This window comes from Leptidea sinapis, chromosome 37 (genome assembly GCF_905404315.1).
Source record: "Leptidea sinapis chromosome 37, ilLepSina1.1, whole genome shotgun sequence".
Lineage (NCBI taxonomy): Eukaryota > Metazoa > Arthropoda > Insecta > Lepidoptera > Pieridae > Leptidea > Leptidea sinapis.
In genome coordinates this window covers 7362157-7378983 of record NC_066301.1, presented here as the reverse complement: position 1 = coordinate 7378983, position 16827 = coordinate 7362157, and the positions used below count along the sequence as shown (strand labels likewise).

At 33.7% G+C, this 16827-nt stretch overlaps 1 protein-coding gene and 1 non-coding gene across 2 annotated transcripts in view; both read right to left on the bottom strand.

The window, feature by feature from the left end:
* Positions 1-16827, bottom strand: part of LOC126975744 (O-acyltransferase like protein-like) — a 50147-nt gene that overhangs the window by 27088 nt on the left and 6232 nt on the right. The gene's annotated exons all lie outside the window — the stretch shown is intronic.
* Positions 9477-9549, bottom strand: Trnas-aga (transfer RNA serine (anticodon AGA)). The gene has a single exon. It is a non-coding gene; the product is annotated as a tRNA-Ser (tRNA).

The window sequence follows — 16827 nt, the reverse complement described above, 5'->3', positions numbered from 1 at the left end:
TTATTAAGCTTTAAACACGAATTCCTTAAAATGTGATGTTTGTGGCTTGGAACGTTTTTCAGGAACTACGTCCAGTTAATGTTTTATTAAATATAATACCGTCACTTTCTTTTTCATTTTGACAGTCAAAGATAGCATGTGATATAATGAAACATTAACTTTATGGTATCTGCAACTAGTGGTTAGTCTCATTAAAATCCAGAATCATTAAGAGTAAAATTTAATTAATTTATTTTGACTGTTGCATCTCAATATATACTTCATAATGTTTTGTAAGTTTATAAGCATAATGAGGAATTTGCTAGAAACTGTAATAATCATAAAGTTAACACGAGGAACAAACATAAACTTGTTATGCGTACTACTCAGTTAAGTCGAGTTAGTAAGTCTTTGGGCGATGCTTTTACAACATGTTACGAAATTTAAGAGATTTGTTAAAAAACTTTTGTTACTTAAAACTTGTGTGGTTATATTATAAATAATTTTCTTAATTATACCCCAGACTGGAAATGGAGCGAACACCTTCAGACTATTTAATTTTAAACGTTTATTGTACGATATTACATTGTAACTAATATTTACACGAAAAATAGCCTGCTGAATTTCTTGCGTTCCCGTTCTTCTCAAGTATGGGGCACATTATATCGGTTCGTGAAGGTGTCAACACATCAACATAAATAAAAGGTATATTGTACGCTATGAGAACATGAGATCGCCTTATGAATAATATACAATAATGTCCGTAACTTAATCAACTTAAATAAGCCAAGCTGTTTTTTTTTGTTAAAAAACATAAATGTGGTAAAGGTAATGTATAATTCAGTAAAATAACATAAGTTATAACTTTCTTAATGATACTTGATGAACCTTGAAAGTGTAGCGACTGCCCTTAGGCTATTTTAATAAACAAATTTTATTATGACGAAATTTTATTGGAAAAAGAAGTCTGTTGTGTTTCCTGCGTCGGTTTTTCTCAGGTCTTAGTCATATATTCAAAGAGATTTTCCGTGGAATTGTGGTGATTTTGCCGTTCAATAAGTAATTTAAAATTCATGTTAAAAACATTTGAACCTGGATTAACTTGAATTCATCCTATATTAACTCTATTAATATTTGTTTAACTAGATACCGCACTACCTAAGAACAATAGCTTTTGATTACGGCAACTATTAGATACTTGTGTGCGTGGCATCTTGACACTTTGTAAAATATGCTTCGTGCTATTTTACATTGAAATGAATAAAATTCAAAATTACTTAACTTACTGATGATATGTGATCCCAGTGTCATTCTTATTATTATTTTTACAAAGTTTTACTACGCAACCCGGAATTTTAAGTTTCAATCATTAGCAAAGTTTAACATGTGGCACGTCAACGTCACACATTGCTCGAGACTGGCTCAAGTACTTCTACTTCGCGTATTACTTGGGCGTAGTATTAGGTGCCGCACTTTGCGACTACGCCTGCGGTATCTAGTTGGAGCGCAGCGGAGACCAATCCTCAATCTAAGGTATAGGTATTATAAGGTATAGAACTTAACCTACTCAATGTATTGTTTACTTATAGTTATAAATTAGTTAACTGTATTGGTTACATGGTATTTTGTTAATTTAGATCATAGGTTTTCAACGCGGGCGATAACGCCCTCTTGAGACTTTCGGGGGGGTAGTAGAAGACCCAGATGGGGCGTGGGTAGATTAAAAAATATATTCTAAAAAGGCAAAAAAATACACGAAAATACTCTAGAAAAAAACACATTCTCAAAGTGGGCGGTGAGCAAAATACGGTTGAGAAACTATGATTTAGATAAAATTAAACAACGGTTTTGCAATCTGATCAAAAAAGCTGGACCACGATTTACATGACGAGATTTTGTTGCACCCAGCTAGTATTGAATATAAGTTTGTTTATCACGCTTTCACGCCTAAACCACCGAACCGATTTTGATAAAATTTAGTACAGGGTTAGACTAGAGCTTGAAAAAGGACATAGGCTACCTTTTATTGCAAAAAAAATAAATGGAGGGGTTGAAATAGGGGATGGCAGTTTGTATGGAAATTCGTCATTATCGAAGATAAAACCATGAAACTTTGTATTTAGGCACTTGATAAGAAATATTTTATAAGCATTTGTTAGAGCATTTTTGAAACTTTGACCTAAATAGGGATGAGATAGGAGATTTAAGTTCACAGGGAAATACTATGAAAGATACTGTCCACAATGACAAGGGATATGCGCTGTATAATATGAACAGCGCTGCTAGCTGGGGAAAGAGCAGTTTGTATGTGTATTATTTGAAAAGTATCCTAAAAAATAAAAAAAATGCCTAAAGTAAATATTCAATGCGGAAGAAGTAGCGGTTAAAAGCTAGTCTGTCATAAAGCTTGTAACAGATAATCGTCCTTCGGTTGTGAATGTTAGTAGGCGCAATGCTCCCGCGGTAACTTGCATGGGGCAGAAAGTTCAGTAACCCTCGGAAGGATTGACATATGTTTGAATTTCCTGTTTCATACTCGAAGTCCATTATGCCGTTAGCGATATACTCGTAAAATAACTGTTTTTTTTTATTATATTGATTGAAATCATGTCTCTTTAAGTTACTCATGATTTTAACTTATAATGGGACATTCAAATACAAATTCAAAGTCAGTCAAAATCCATTCGAATCAGTACGAGTATGCCTCCGACCAGAGAAGAATGGGTGCAACTCAGCGGGCTTCTTTTTTTTATAAAGAAGGATTGGCGAAAAGACAATTAACTGACAAAGTTAAGACTTGTCAAGTTTACTTTAGACATTTTGATAGTATTATGTCTAATGATATATTATTATGGGACAATACAGCCCATATTTATATCGTCTTTGTACTACAGAAGAGAGCTTTTCACGCTATTTTTAACTGAAAGTTTTAGATAATTTATTCGTCTAGATAGTGTTTTGCTGTTAAACAATCGATGAAAACGGGCCAGGAATATTAGTTTAGTGTGCGTGACAAGCTACGTCAACACTCACGATTTGTATGACACTTTGTGTTAGTGTGCTGAATTGCTCAAAATTGAAAATTCTAAACTCTTTTTTTTTCGACGTTTTCACATAGCTATCATAGTCTATCTAGATTCTAGACGCATAATAGTTCTAAGCCGAAAGTATTGTACCCATTTGCATCAAATTATTGTTGTTTTATAAAACTATTTTTTTTTTTCATCTGACATTTCATTACATATTCATAAAATCAGCGGATGCAGTGGATAGCTATCTAAGTGATATTTGATTTATATGCCAAAACATAGTTTGCTGGGTCAGCATTTCTTTAAATATACAGATAGGTTTTACTGTGAAATTATGTACAAATAACGTTTTATTTTAATCAAAAGAACTGATATAAATTTACATAGACATGACAGCTGCCATGTTAATATGACAGAGAGCTATAATTAATAACTTTACAGATCGTTGAGATATTGTGGCGACCAATAAATATCACACAATTTAGAAATACGAGCACTGATCTTAGCCACACTGAGTTACGATGATTTATTACGACAAATTTATCATTGTTTGAATTCAACAACCTGTCCAAATGTTTATTTTATATTATACAATCTAAACTAAACAATATGATTAATATTTTATCAATAATAAGCAACAGATGGATAAAGTTCATTTATTATTTCATTAACCATTTATGGTCTTGACTAAAGACTGGATTATATGCAACATAAAAAGCTTGAAGTATGCATGCAAACATGTATGAAAGATTGTTAAAATATGCATGAAAACTGACAGAATATGCAAAATAAATAATTAGTTTTAGGAACAAAAAGAAAAAAAAGTGTGTGTGTACTTATGTATGCGCGCAAGAAGTCATACTTCTTTGGCCTAGCAAATCAAAAATCCTTAAAATTATTTATTCCTTGTACTATGTTTGTAGAAAGAACAATATTGTAAAAATCTTGCAACGATGGCTTTGACAATTAATTATTAAATAACGAATACGGCTGTACGGGCTTGAACCCTTTGCCTATCCTAATAATGGACGAATAAACCAAAAACACAAAAACGAATGTCACAAACGTCAGAAAATTTTAGGAATCAACTTCAACCTGTTACTTTTGTGTTACAGTGATGCGCGCGCATCTTAATATTTCATTCTCATCATATTTTGATAACGCGCCTAAAGAAGTATAACTTCAAAAATAGTAAATTCCACTGGGAGGCTCCTTTGCACAGGATGCCGGATAGATTATGGGTTTCACAACGGCGCCTATTTCTGCCGTGAAGCAGTAATGTGTAAACATTACTATGTTTCGGTTTGAAGGGCGCCGTAGCTAGTGAAATCACTGGTCAAATGAGACTTAACATCTTATGTCTCAAGGTGACGAGCGAAATTTTACTCAGATTTTTTGGCATTTTCAAGAATCCTGAGTCGCACTGCTTGTAATGGGCAGCTCGTATCAATTACCATCAGCTCAACGTCCTGCTAGTCTCGTCCCTTAGTTTCATAAAAAAAAAAGTTTCATTTTTTGTCATTTCAAAATCACCATACAATTAGCATGCTGATTTTGGTCCATATTATGACCATAATCCATTGGTCGAAAATATCGCTCCACATCCACTGAGGTAACTGGGCAGAATTTGAACTTGGGTGTTATATGCACCCAAGTAGCACATATGTGCTTCGTACATTTATGTTTTGTGGCCAAAGTTCTGCCGTCCCATTAATAATATCGTTCCAAAACAAAAGACGCTCGGCTGCTGAATGCGCCGAAAAGGTTGTAAATATAGCGATAAAATGCATCTTATCTAGATTTTACGGAAAATATGCAATTAGCGCTGAGGATGGCTTAAATATGCAAATGCATATAATCCGGTCTCTAATCATGACCGTGAATGTTAGTCATTCGGGTTCTATATTTGGAGTTTCTGGTGTTGGAAGCGGTAGTGATTACGGACCGTTTGGTAACACAGGTCATGTACCGTTTTTGCTACCGTTTGGTAATAAAAATATTCATAAAATTATTGTTGCCTTATATTAGACGATACTACGTTCAATAAACGAGCGAAGGATGAAGAAATATTTTTTGTCCTATACACACGTCTTAAATTTGAAAAATGGGTCCAGCCGTTAGGAGGAGCTCACTAACATACATACACATGGGCAGGAGTTTTATATATGGACAGAATCGAGAATCTAAACCATTCTCAAATTCACTGGAACACAAAAAAAATCATCAAAATCCAGCCGTTTAGGAGGAGTTCACTGTCAACACACGTACAGAAGAATTATATATATAAAGAATAGAAATGAAATATAAGGATAAATCAATGCAATTCCTTGAATTCAAATGGAATTCTCGCCAATTGGGCTACTGACAACCCAAGCGCTGGCAGCCATTTTGGTCAACTGATCAGCCTAGCTATCCAACGTGCAAATGCTGCCAATTCTTGATATCATCATGATCATCAGCGGGAAAACGTCCACTGCTGGATAAAGGCCTCCACCAAATATTTCCACGACGATCTACTATCATTACGGCTTTCTTGGTATACTTCCCCGTAATGATAGTTTTAATTTAATGTAATCATAGTATTGTAAAATAATTATGTGTCATTTATAAGTATGATTATTTATTCAAACAAAACAAATCTCATAACTATATTTACAATACTATGAGTACATAAAATTAAAACTATCATTACGTGGAAGGGTACCAAGAATACTGGCAGCACTTCCGCGTTGGATAGCTAGGCTGATCCGTTGACCGAGATAGCTGCCAGCGCCTGGGTTTCCAGTAGCCTTATTGAGTCGCGAAGATAGTATTTTGAACATTCTCCGCGCCTCTGGGCCCCACGGGCCAAGTGTCTCGATTAATAAGTGAAATAAATAATTCCTTGAAAGTTACACAATATAACTTTTCAATCACATAGAAATATGCATTGTTGATGTAGGCTCGAGCTAAAGACACGTCCAACACGTTAATTCTTGACAATCTCACATGTAATTACATAAAGATTATTACGGTAATAACGATTATTATTATGCGGAAAATAATACCTACATTAGTGCATAAGGAACGCATTACTCAGTAACTAACGTGGTAAAGAGTTCAACAGTAATATACGTCCATTTAATTAATTGATATCATAATCTTATCCCAGTGCCAAATTAAAAAAAAAAACTGGATAATGTTTGATTTATTTACATATATGTTTTTATCTACTAAACATTATAAGTACTTTAGGTTAATATCATTGTAAATATAGTCATAATTTTGTGTACATTTGTTTAGATAATTATTTATTTTGTTTTATTTTTTGTGTTTATTAATTATTTGATTTTAATAAATTTAATTTGCTCCAACTAGCCATAATTAAGAACATTGTTTATTTCTCTTAAGTTTCAATTAGTATTGCATAAACATTTTTTCTATGTACCTAACATTGAATACCTCAAAGTTTTACATAGTAATATGTGGATAGCGTAGCTGACTACAATTTTATTCAAATTATATGTTACCTATTTATTTATACCTACTTTTACCTACTTGAAAGTTGTAGTTGTTTGCTTTTCCACAAAAAAAGTGTTAAGACTTATCTTGAGTGTTAATTCTGCTAGAGTCGCCAAAGTATTATAATTTTATAGATACTTACGAAAAAGAAGCCTCAAAAAATAAAATAACATATAAAAGCTTGTACTTTTTTTTTATGGAAAAGGTGTCACGGGGTCATAAATGATCACCACCGCCCTCATTCTCTTGCAACTCTAGAGGAATCACAGGAGCGTCGCCGGCCTCTCAGGAAGGTTTACGCACTTTTATTGAAGGTAGCCATGTCGTATCGACCCGCAAACACCGCATAAGGATGCTTACACTACTCCAGTATTTACAAATTAAAGTTTTTTACATGAATTGACCAGTGGGAGGCTCTTTTGCACTGGAAGCCGGCTAGATTATGTGTACCACAACGGCTCCTTTTTCTGCCGTGAAGCAGAAATGTGTAAACGTTACTGTGTTTCGGTCTTAAGGGCGCCGTAGCTAGTGAAATTACTGAGCAAATGAGACAACATCTTATGTCTCAAGGTGACGAACGCAATTGTAGTGCCGCTCAAAATTTTTGGGTTTTTCAAAAATCCTGATCGGAACTGTATTTTATTGGGTAGGGCGTATCAATGACCATCAGCTGAACGTCCTGCTCGTCTAGTCACTTATTTTCATTAAAAAAAGAATTGAATCATCTTACGAGAAGTTAGTTCCAAAAAGTAAGTAATAAGTTAGAAAAGAGTTCAACGCGAGTGCGTCTCGTTGGTGTGTTCTGGTTTAGATTCCCACAAAGCTCTTAGCAGGTAATAAATCACGTCGGTGAACATATTAAGTAATGTGTATATAATTCAGCCGTGCGCCACAATTTGGAACGTGAAATATTTGTAATACAGCAACCGTTCTTAACGACCTTCATCTCTGACATTGGCAATGAAAACGAGACATCTTAAGTGGACTCTATGCAACATTGAATGAGAATTGATATATTTTTTGATAACTTCAAACAAAAATTTTGTTCTATGTTAGTAGATACATAATATGTTTTCATTTAAATTATGTACCAAACACTGTAGTGGTATTTTGAATGTGATTCTTTTTAAATACTTATGTCGAGTTTTTTTTTATGACAATAAGGGACGAGACAAGCAGGACGTTCAGCTGATGGTAGTTGATACGCCCTGCACATTACAATTCTGTGTCGCTCAGGATTCTTGAAAAACCCAAAAGTTCTGTTCGGCACCAAAATTGCGCTCGTCACCTTGAGAGATTCTTATGTTAAGTCTCATTTGCCCAGTAATTTCACTAACTACGGGGCCCTTCAGACCGAAACACAGTAATGCTTACACATTATTGCTTCACGGCAGAAATAGGCGCCCTTGCGGTACCCATAATCTAGCCGGCATCCTGTGCAAAGGAGCCTACCATTGGTATAAATGTGAGGTAGCTCCATAGTAGACAACAGTTTTGGAATAAAATGTATGTCAAAAGAGATTTAAATTTTCTAGACACTAAAGCACCATTATTTATCAAAAACTAATTCCAATAATTTTTAAACAAACATAAACAAAAAATTCACCAAATAACTGCGCTCAGCGTTGCACGCTCGTCTGTCTATACGAAACGAAATTGCATTTTTGTATTGTCACATAAATCCTCTTAAGTGATTCTTTTGCATCCTACATAACTTAACATAAGACAGGACGTTTATACCTGTTAGTCCTCATAAATTTAATTTAAAATTGATGTCACTTGAGTGTAATGAATATTCATGCAAAATTTAAATAGATGTTAATGATAATATTATGTTATACGACGAAAATGTCAAACACAAGCAAACATTAATTTCTAGAAGTGTAACTTTAAATTTATATATCTTACAAATATTTTATTACTAAGCACTGCCAATTAACGTGTTGAATATACTTGAATATTAAAAAAAACATCAGCAATGCGATTTTCATTCAAGTGAAAACTTCTTTAGCATCGTTATGATTTGCAAGTCGATGAAACGAAAAAGCACGACAGTAAAAAGAGAGAGGATACACATAAATTTGCGTGGGAGAAAATGAGATAGGAAGCATTATACAGCGTTTTGGTACCAGGCGATAGTTCAAGAGGTGATTGTCTTATGTATGACGCGAGTATACCTTAATATATTCTGACGTCATGCGAACGACGTATTACTGCATAGACACCAGGAGAACCATATTTATATATGGTAGCGGTGATAGTAATGTCTTTTATAGCGGTTGAAATCATTTGTCATCCTAGCAATTTAGAGGTTTATGCACAATGCAGGTTTCACTTCTATCATGTGTACCTACTTTGTGAGCACGAAATTTATTTTTTTACGAATTTATTAAAAAGGCTTACCAACTTGATATACAATAAATAGTATGACTACTTATAATTTTAAAATTATTATATTTAATGCTTATACATCTAACGTATAGGTATGTACGGCGTTACACAGAATATATAGTATCTTACTTAAAACGTGCTATTGTTTGGGATTAAAATAAAATATACACAATTGTTTAATTGAAAGAGTGTACTGCTGGTTTAAAATGACCAAAGCAGAACCAGACGGAAGCATAATTATGCATGATATGCCACTTATATGAGTAACTGAATAATATATTACTTGCACCTGTTACATGACGTTTCTCACGTGTAATAAGTGAATTTGCTAGAAATTGTAATAACCATTATGTTAACACCAAGAACAAACATAAACTTATAATGCATACTACTCGCCTAAGTCAAGTTAGTAAGTCTTCTGTAGGGCGATGTATATGCTTTTACAACAAGATCTCGGAAAATGTTCAAAACAAATGTATTACGAAATTAGAAAGAATTGTTAAACTTAAATGACTTTCTTAATGGTATGAAATAATAAGGTTTATTGTACAATATTAGTTCAAAAACAAAATTTTATGAACGATGCGGGACTCGAACCCACGACCTCTCGCGTTCTGTGCGAGTGCTCTTCCAACTGAGCTAACCGTTCGAGTGACGTATCGTCATAAAATCTTGTATGCTTTGATCAACTCTCGATGTTACTTTGTAACCATATTTTTTATGAGAAAAAAGAAGCCTACTGAGTTTGTTGCGCCCGTTTTTCCCAGGTCTGAGGCATTATTTTTGGAATGGGTAGTAGTTTTTGACTTTCAAAAAGAGATATCACATCCTATTTTGAATAAAAATATTAGAATTTGCCTCACATGCCTGTTACATCACAAAATAGTAAGCAATTATTCTTTTATCTCTGTGTCTATCTGTCATAAAATATATTATCTCCGTCAATCTCCATACATACTGTTTTCTAAGAATCCTTAAACGTTGTTTTTCTGGACAGTTGGATCAGTGTTTCTAAAAAAGGCGTCAGGCTACATCATGGTCACTAAAATGCAACTGCATGTGGCAACGTCGTAGGGCGGGTCGTTCCCGTATGATGCACTTCTTAGAACAAGCTGGTGTGCTCGCGTTGAACTCTATTGGTCTAGTGACGAAATTATTGTGATAACTTAACAGTGAAATAATATTTCTTTTTGGTACCTTCTATCTTATCTATCTTTTAAATTAATCACTGACAGCTTTTAATATAATAAAAAACAGTGTGTGTGATTCTTTTTTGGCGTAATAAAACAAAAATCTTTAAAAAAAACTATGCCTCATGCTATTGTACGTTTGTACAAAAAACAATATTGTATTAAATTCAACCAATGAAAATATTATAATACCGCATAACTTAGTTAAATAACGTGTAATTAAATATATTTAAATTATTTTTTTGTTAAACGGAATTATTTTTTATTTTGAATCTTGTACATAAATTGAAATTTGATCAATTATCGTCAATTGCTTGTGGTTCACTAGACATAACTTCAATAAGAACTGCCAAGAATCTCATAATTTTTCAATATTCTTTTATACCTTTATTAATATTGTTACCAAGTTGTTAACAGGAAGTTATTTAGTACATATAGTAAATGCATAATCAAATCGTCACCTTTTTGCTCTTAATAATGATTTTTTTATTATTATAACACTAGAAATAAGGGATTGCTTGTAAATAATTCTAGTAGGCTTCATAAGATACATAATAGCTTTAAGGGAAAATGTATACACTTCTATAAAAATATCCCAGCCACTGTTCAGGTATTATCTTAAAATAGATTTAAATGTGTCATTTAAAAATGGCTCTATTGTAAATCCTACTACTCCACAGCTGAATATCTAAATGATCGCACAGCCTGGGACTAGATTATGATTTTTTTATAGCAATAACAATGAGAGTACAATATTGTATATTTCACTAAAAAGAGCGCAAAAAAAGAATGCTGGGAGAGTTTCTTGCGCCGCTTCTTCTCTCTCAGAGCGCCATTTGTTTCCGAAGCGGTAGTAGTATCTAGTATATTAGAAATGATATCAAAAAGAATTCTAAAGGAATCAATTTTGAGAAAATAAATGTATTTTATGCCAATCAACACACACTAAAAGGAAATGAAAGTTTTATACGAACATTTTATAAAATTATATATAAAATGTAATTAACACGCAAAGACATTTCAAGAGATCTATTTAAATGTCTTTATCAACATACTTTTATTAGCATCTATGCAACGGAATTTTCGAACATAATAATTTATTCCATTTTCCTTGGCAAAATCTCAAGGTTACATAATTATGAGTGGGAGGCTCCTTTGCACGGAATGCCGGCTAAATTATGGGTGCCACAACTGCGCCTATTTCTGCCATGAAGCAGTAATGTGTAAGCATTCTTTGCTAGGTTAGTTTCCCATAGCAAAACCTGCGACGTGACGTCATTATGATACTGGCTTATCACTTGCATTTATAATTAATAGCCCCTCTATCAGTTTGGTTATGGCTTACTACATCCAGCCAACATTCCATTCCAACACCAGTGGGAAGCTCCTTTGCACAGGATGCCGGCTAGATTATGGGTACCACAACGGCGCCTATTTCTGTGAAGCAGTAATGTGTAAGCATTACTGTGTTTCGGTCTGAAGGGCGCCGTAGGGTTTTTCAAGAATCCTGAGCGGCACTGCATTGTAATGGACAGGGCGTATCAATTACCATCAGCTGAACGTCCAGCTCATCTCGTCACTTATTTTCATAAAAAAAAATGATATCTGATACCCGGTAATGTCCTTGTGCCGAAGACTAAGGCGCGTGTTAATACAAACATACATACGCACATCAAAAGTCGATTATTTATTGCTACGAAATTATCATTAACTAATCGTTAAAAACACGCTTTCACACGTGATTAACAAAAAATGTATTTGAAACTATATTATTTATTTAATAAGTAATAAAAACAGAATTTCCAGACTACATATAATAGCATAATCATTTTGAAAATTTCATGAAGAATAAAACGAGCTTAGTCCAATTTCTGTACAATCACAATTTTACAAGTTATAATTTTATTTTATAACGCTTTTAAACAACTGGTTGTTTATCAAGTTCTGCACATTAGCAAATTAAGTAGTTCTAAACCACAAGTTTTATTTTAATATCCTGTTGATTCTGGTTTGAGTATATAAGGCCGAAAATATATAAGCCGTGCTATATATATATATATATATATATATATATGAAATAAGAAGGAAGGTGGTAAAAATTTGCTTCAGTGTTTTTTCAAATGTATACGGACGCCGTGCCGTGTTAACTTTATCACTGCTAGCCACAGAAAGGTCTAATATAGCTGTGAAGGTGCCCTATAAGGTGTTTAGACACAATTTAAGCAAATATGGCTTGTTTAAACCATGTTGTATTGACCAGGGGAGTTATATTCTCGGTCGTTCGTATCGGGTTCGTACATATCATATAGGCAATTAGGCAGTGCCTACCTCGTTCTGAAGTAATAATAGTATAGTAGTAATCGTAATAAAGTAATAAATATAAGTGTTAGAGTTAATATAGTGTAATTTGGCTCCGTTATTTTATAACCAAACTTTTATTGGACATCCAGATATAAAAATTTTCCTTACGTTAGATACTAAACACCTAAATTCCATATATAATTCCAAAGCTAAACTACGACTACTTAGAGCCATCGCAAGGTAGGCACCTTGCTAGAAAACCATTAGAAGCCCATGGTATTGACTTGTATATCCTCGTTCACATGATGGCATGTTCACATGGGCGCAAACCGGTGACTTCTTAGTCTAGTATCTCGATAATACTGGGACCACCCCTTGCCGCCGGGCGACCGTGCGTAAACCGTGTACAAATTCAAATTCAAAAAATCTTTATTCACTGTAAAACTTTTAAAAGTTGTTTTGTGAAAGTCTGCTTGTATTAAAAGTTTGTGACTTAAAGTGTCGGTATCTTAAAATTGCCAATAGAATTTTTATTGTCTGAGCGTTTGAATACTTGCTCAGAGCTCTATAACAAAGCAATGTATCACATTTTCCAGTCCACAAATACCAAGTGAACGAATCACTGTTTACAAAAGGAAATGGTATGACGCAAACGATTATTACATTATGTTACACTTGCTGACATTGTGCGCACAAAAAATCAATAAATAATGTGGATAATTTATTACATTCTTAATAAAACCATTTAAAATCATTTAAGGCTATTTACTTGCGACAATCTCCCTCGCCTGTGACTACTTATATGTTTTAGTTAAACAATGTTTATTTACAATCATTACTGATTAAAACTCAAGTTTAAATTTATATCAGAGGTTTATTTGCACAGAATAGCACAAAGGTACAAAATCCCACAGCGGCGAAATATTCAGCCATGAAGCACTAATATGAAGGCATTATTATTTTAAAGTACATTCATAAACTTAATAACATTAGGACGCGTGAATTGCAATTTCTATACAAACTTCTATCGCTGGTAAGACATATGTCCTCCCATTGACAGACAGCGTGTACAGATAAGGTGAGTTACCGTCGATAAGTTTATTGGGACAGAAAAGTCAACGATTGTTACGATTTTTATCTCAAGTAAGAGATAGACTGAATATTGGGAACGGCCGTAAGCCAACCGACCGCATGTAATATGATCCATAAAACTTGGTATGTTTGTTCAACACTACGGTTGTAGCTCCTTCTTTTTATGATTTTTTAAATCTTATGAAATAATTAGGAATACCATTTTGCGATTAGGTGATGACTCAACTAGTTATAAGGTTACAGTTATTTTATCTACAGATTTGGCTTTATGTAAATCGTAAGCCACATTTGGCCACGTATCATTAAGTATTGGCACATCCGAAGCTGGCGGTGGGCGAACCCAGTTCAACCTGCTATCTACTATCACAGCACCATTTTCGGAGTCTTCTTATAAGTATTTCAGTTATGACCTTGACGAGGATCGCGGGTCGCGGTTTTTGTGTAACGTGTTCTGTAGCGATACCAATTTCAAAACTATTTATACCTAACTCATTTCATTAATTGCTTCTTGCCTATGTTTAGTTTTTACTATTGATATTCGCTAGATGTTTCGATGTTTTCTTAATATGATATTATGTTGCACAATTCAAACATATTTAAATATATATTGTAACTAATTTTACATCAGATTTATTTACTGACAGTGTCTCTGAGGCATTAAATGGCGCTGTGCTTAATAATGACAACTATGGCAAATATAACTTCGGGTTAACTAATATAATAATAAAAATTTAACTTTTACGCAAAATCGAATGTAAAGACAGTTACAATTACAAGCGTTTTAATATTTCAAAAAGTGTTTTATTTAAATGTGTAACACTCACAAATACTAATTTAAAAATATTTTTTTCAATATTTTATCGGCTTTTTACTATATTACTCTCTATACATTAAGGCGTATTCCAAACAATATTTGATTATTCGTGTTCAAATTCAACCGCAGTACCTACATCTTTAAAGAGAAACAACAAATTCTTTACACCTTCTCCTCGGGACTATCTGAGTACATCTCGTCAGTTCGCTTATTTTCGAATCACCTGATGATAGCAACACCAAAAATACGAATTTCTATATATTTATGTTTTATTACATTTAAAAAGAATGACAACTACAAGTTACTACTTAAAAACCGATACATATATGTAATTTAATAATATACATGCATAAGACATTTATAAAATAAAAATATTTTAAATATTTTAATGTTTTCGTACGTAGAAAGTGAAATGGAAACAAAAACTTTTTTGCACACTGTACATTGCACAAACGATATTCGAGGCAGGTGTCATGTTGGTTCGCCCCTGTAGTATGTCTAACGGTCGTTCCCAATATACTATCTAGAGGTAGAGATAAATTACTACCTCCTACTGTCAGAAATTAGCTGTCAATAATCTGAAGCTGTCCCAATATACCCGATAAGTCATTCTTATCGCCTTATATTGGGACGTGTGAATTGCAGTTTCCATACAAACTTTATATCACTGGTAAGCTATACGTTCTCCCATTGACAGACGGGGTGTACGGATAAGGTGGGTTACTGTTGATTTTATTGGGACAGAAGTCAACGATAGTTACGGTTTTTATCTAAGTAAGTAAGAGATAGACTGAATATTGGGAACGGCCGTAAGTCAAACAAATATAGCTTCCAGGTAAGTAACGACCATTAATGGACGACCTGTATAGTCGAGTGGTTAGCGATCCTACCTACTAACCTACTAAGGTACCGGGTTCGAAACCCGGTAGATGCAAGCATTTCTATGATGAATATGGATGTTTGTTTCCGAGTCATGGATGTTTAAATGTATTTATGTATGTTTATATGAATAAATGTATGTTTTAGTAAGTATATTGTATTAAATATATCATTGTCTTGTAAACCATAACACAAGCTATATATGCTTAACTTGGGGCAAGATAATTTGTGTAAAAAGTGTGTCAATATTATTATTATTAATATTATTAATTAAATAGTACCTAAAACCATTACGGAAAACATACAAAATATATACAAACATTAAGATACACCATAAGTGGTGTATTATCCCCATCGGATCAGTTAGTGGCGTGCATTGGTTTTGTACTAAGGTAGGCACTCTAGATCTAACAAGTCGTAGTTGAGCTTGGCAATATGCAATCCGGACATTGCTTACCGTAGGTATTTAGTTTAGGAAAAACATTAAGAGTAGGTGTTCAAAATAAGTTTGGATATGAAATAACGGAACCAAATTAAAGTAGTCTTTAACACTAAATTTAGGTTCATAACGAGGAAGCACTGCCTAATTGCCTATATGATATGCACGCCCCTGGATTCAGTAGTTTTCAGTATCACCGAACGAAAAAAACGTCTCTCCATTTATCAGTATAGATAAAAACTAAAACAAGGCTATTAAGACTGATATTTAAAACTAATTGCCTGCAAAACAAACTATTAGAATTTATTGAGGAAACAATATGTCATCGAGCAGTTAATTAATTAATATAATGCACTATTTTGAACATATATGATTCTAAGTTGAATAAACTATCCTTTTTAAGTACTCTTCATTTGTTATAAACAACATTCATATTAAGTGACTGACGCAATATGTACAAATCAATTCAGGAAATACTTGCATATGCCTTAAGAGGTGGACGGGGGAAATATTAAGAAGTGCGTGCAAATGAGCCTTTTATACCTTCTCTTTGCTGTTAGTTGTGAAGCGTGCGAGTCTTAGATTATGTATTGGTCTCCGCTGCGCTCCAACTAAATACCGCACAACCTAAGAACAATAGCTTTTTTATTACGGCAACTATATGCTATATAGATGCTTGTGTGCGTGGCATCTTGACACTCAATGGCGTCTTTCAAATTTTGTGACATTTGCTTCGTGTTATTTTACAATGAAATTAATAAAACACAAAATACTTACTGATGATAAGTGATCCCAGAGTTTTTATTTTTACAAGGTTTTACTACGCAACCCGGCATTTTAGTTTCAATTATTAGCAAAGTTTAACAGAACATGTGGCACGTCAACGTCACACATTGTTCGAACAATCTCGAGACTGGCTCGAGTACGCCCACTTGGGTGTAGTATTAGTTGCCAGACTTTGCGACTGCGGTGTCTAGTTGGATCGCAGTGGAGACCAATCCTTCATCTAAGCGTGCGAGTACTAAGACATAAAGATTTTGTTACAATAAATTAAAAATTGGATTTATACTGATGTACCTACGTACGGAACAAGCTATACTTCTTTGGCGTAACAAAACAATAATTATTAAAACCTGAAATAGGTAATTGATAGGCCTAGATAGAGTCTCTTCCTGTAAGACAACCATCAAAAACAGGCCAGGAATATTAGTT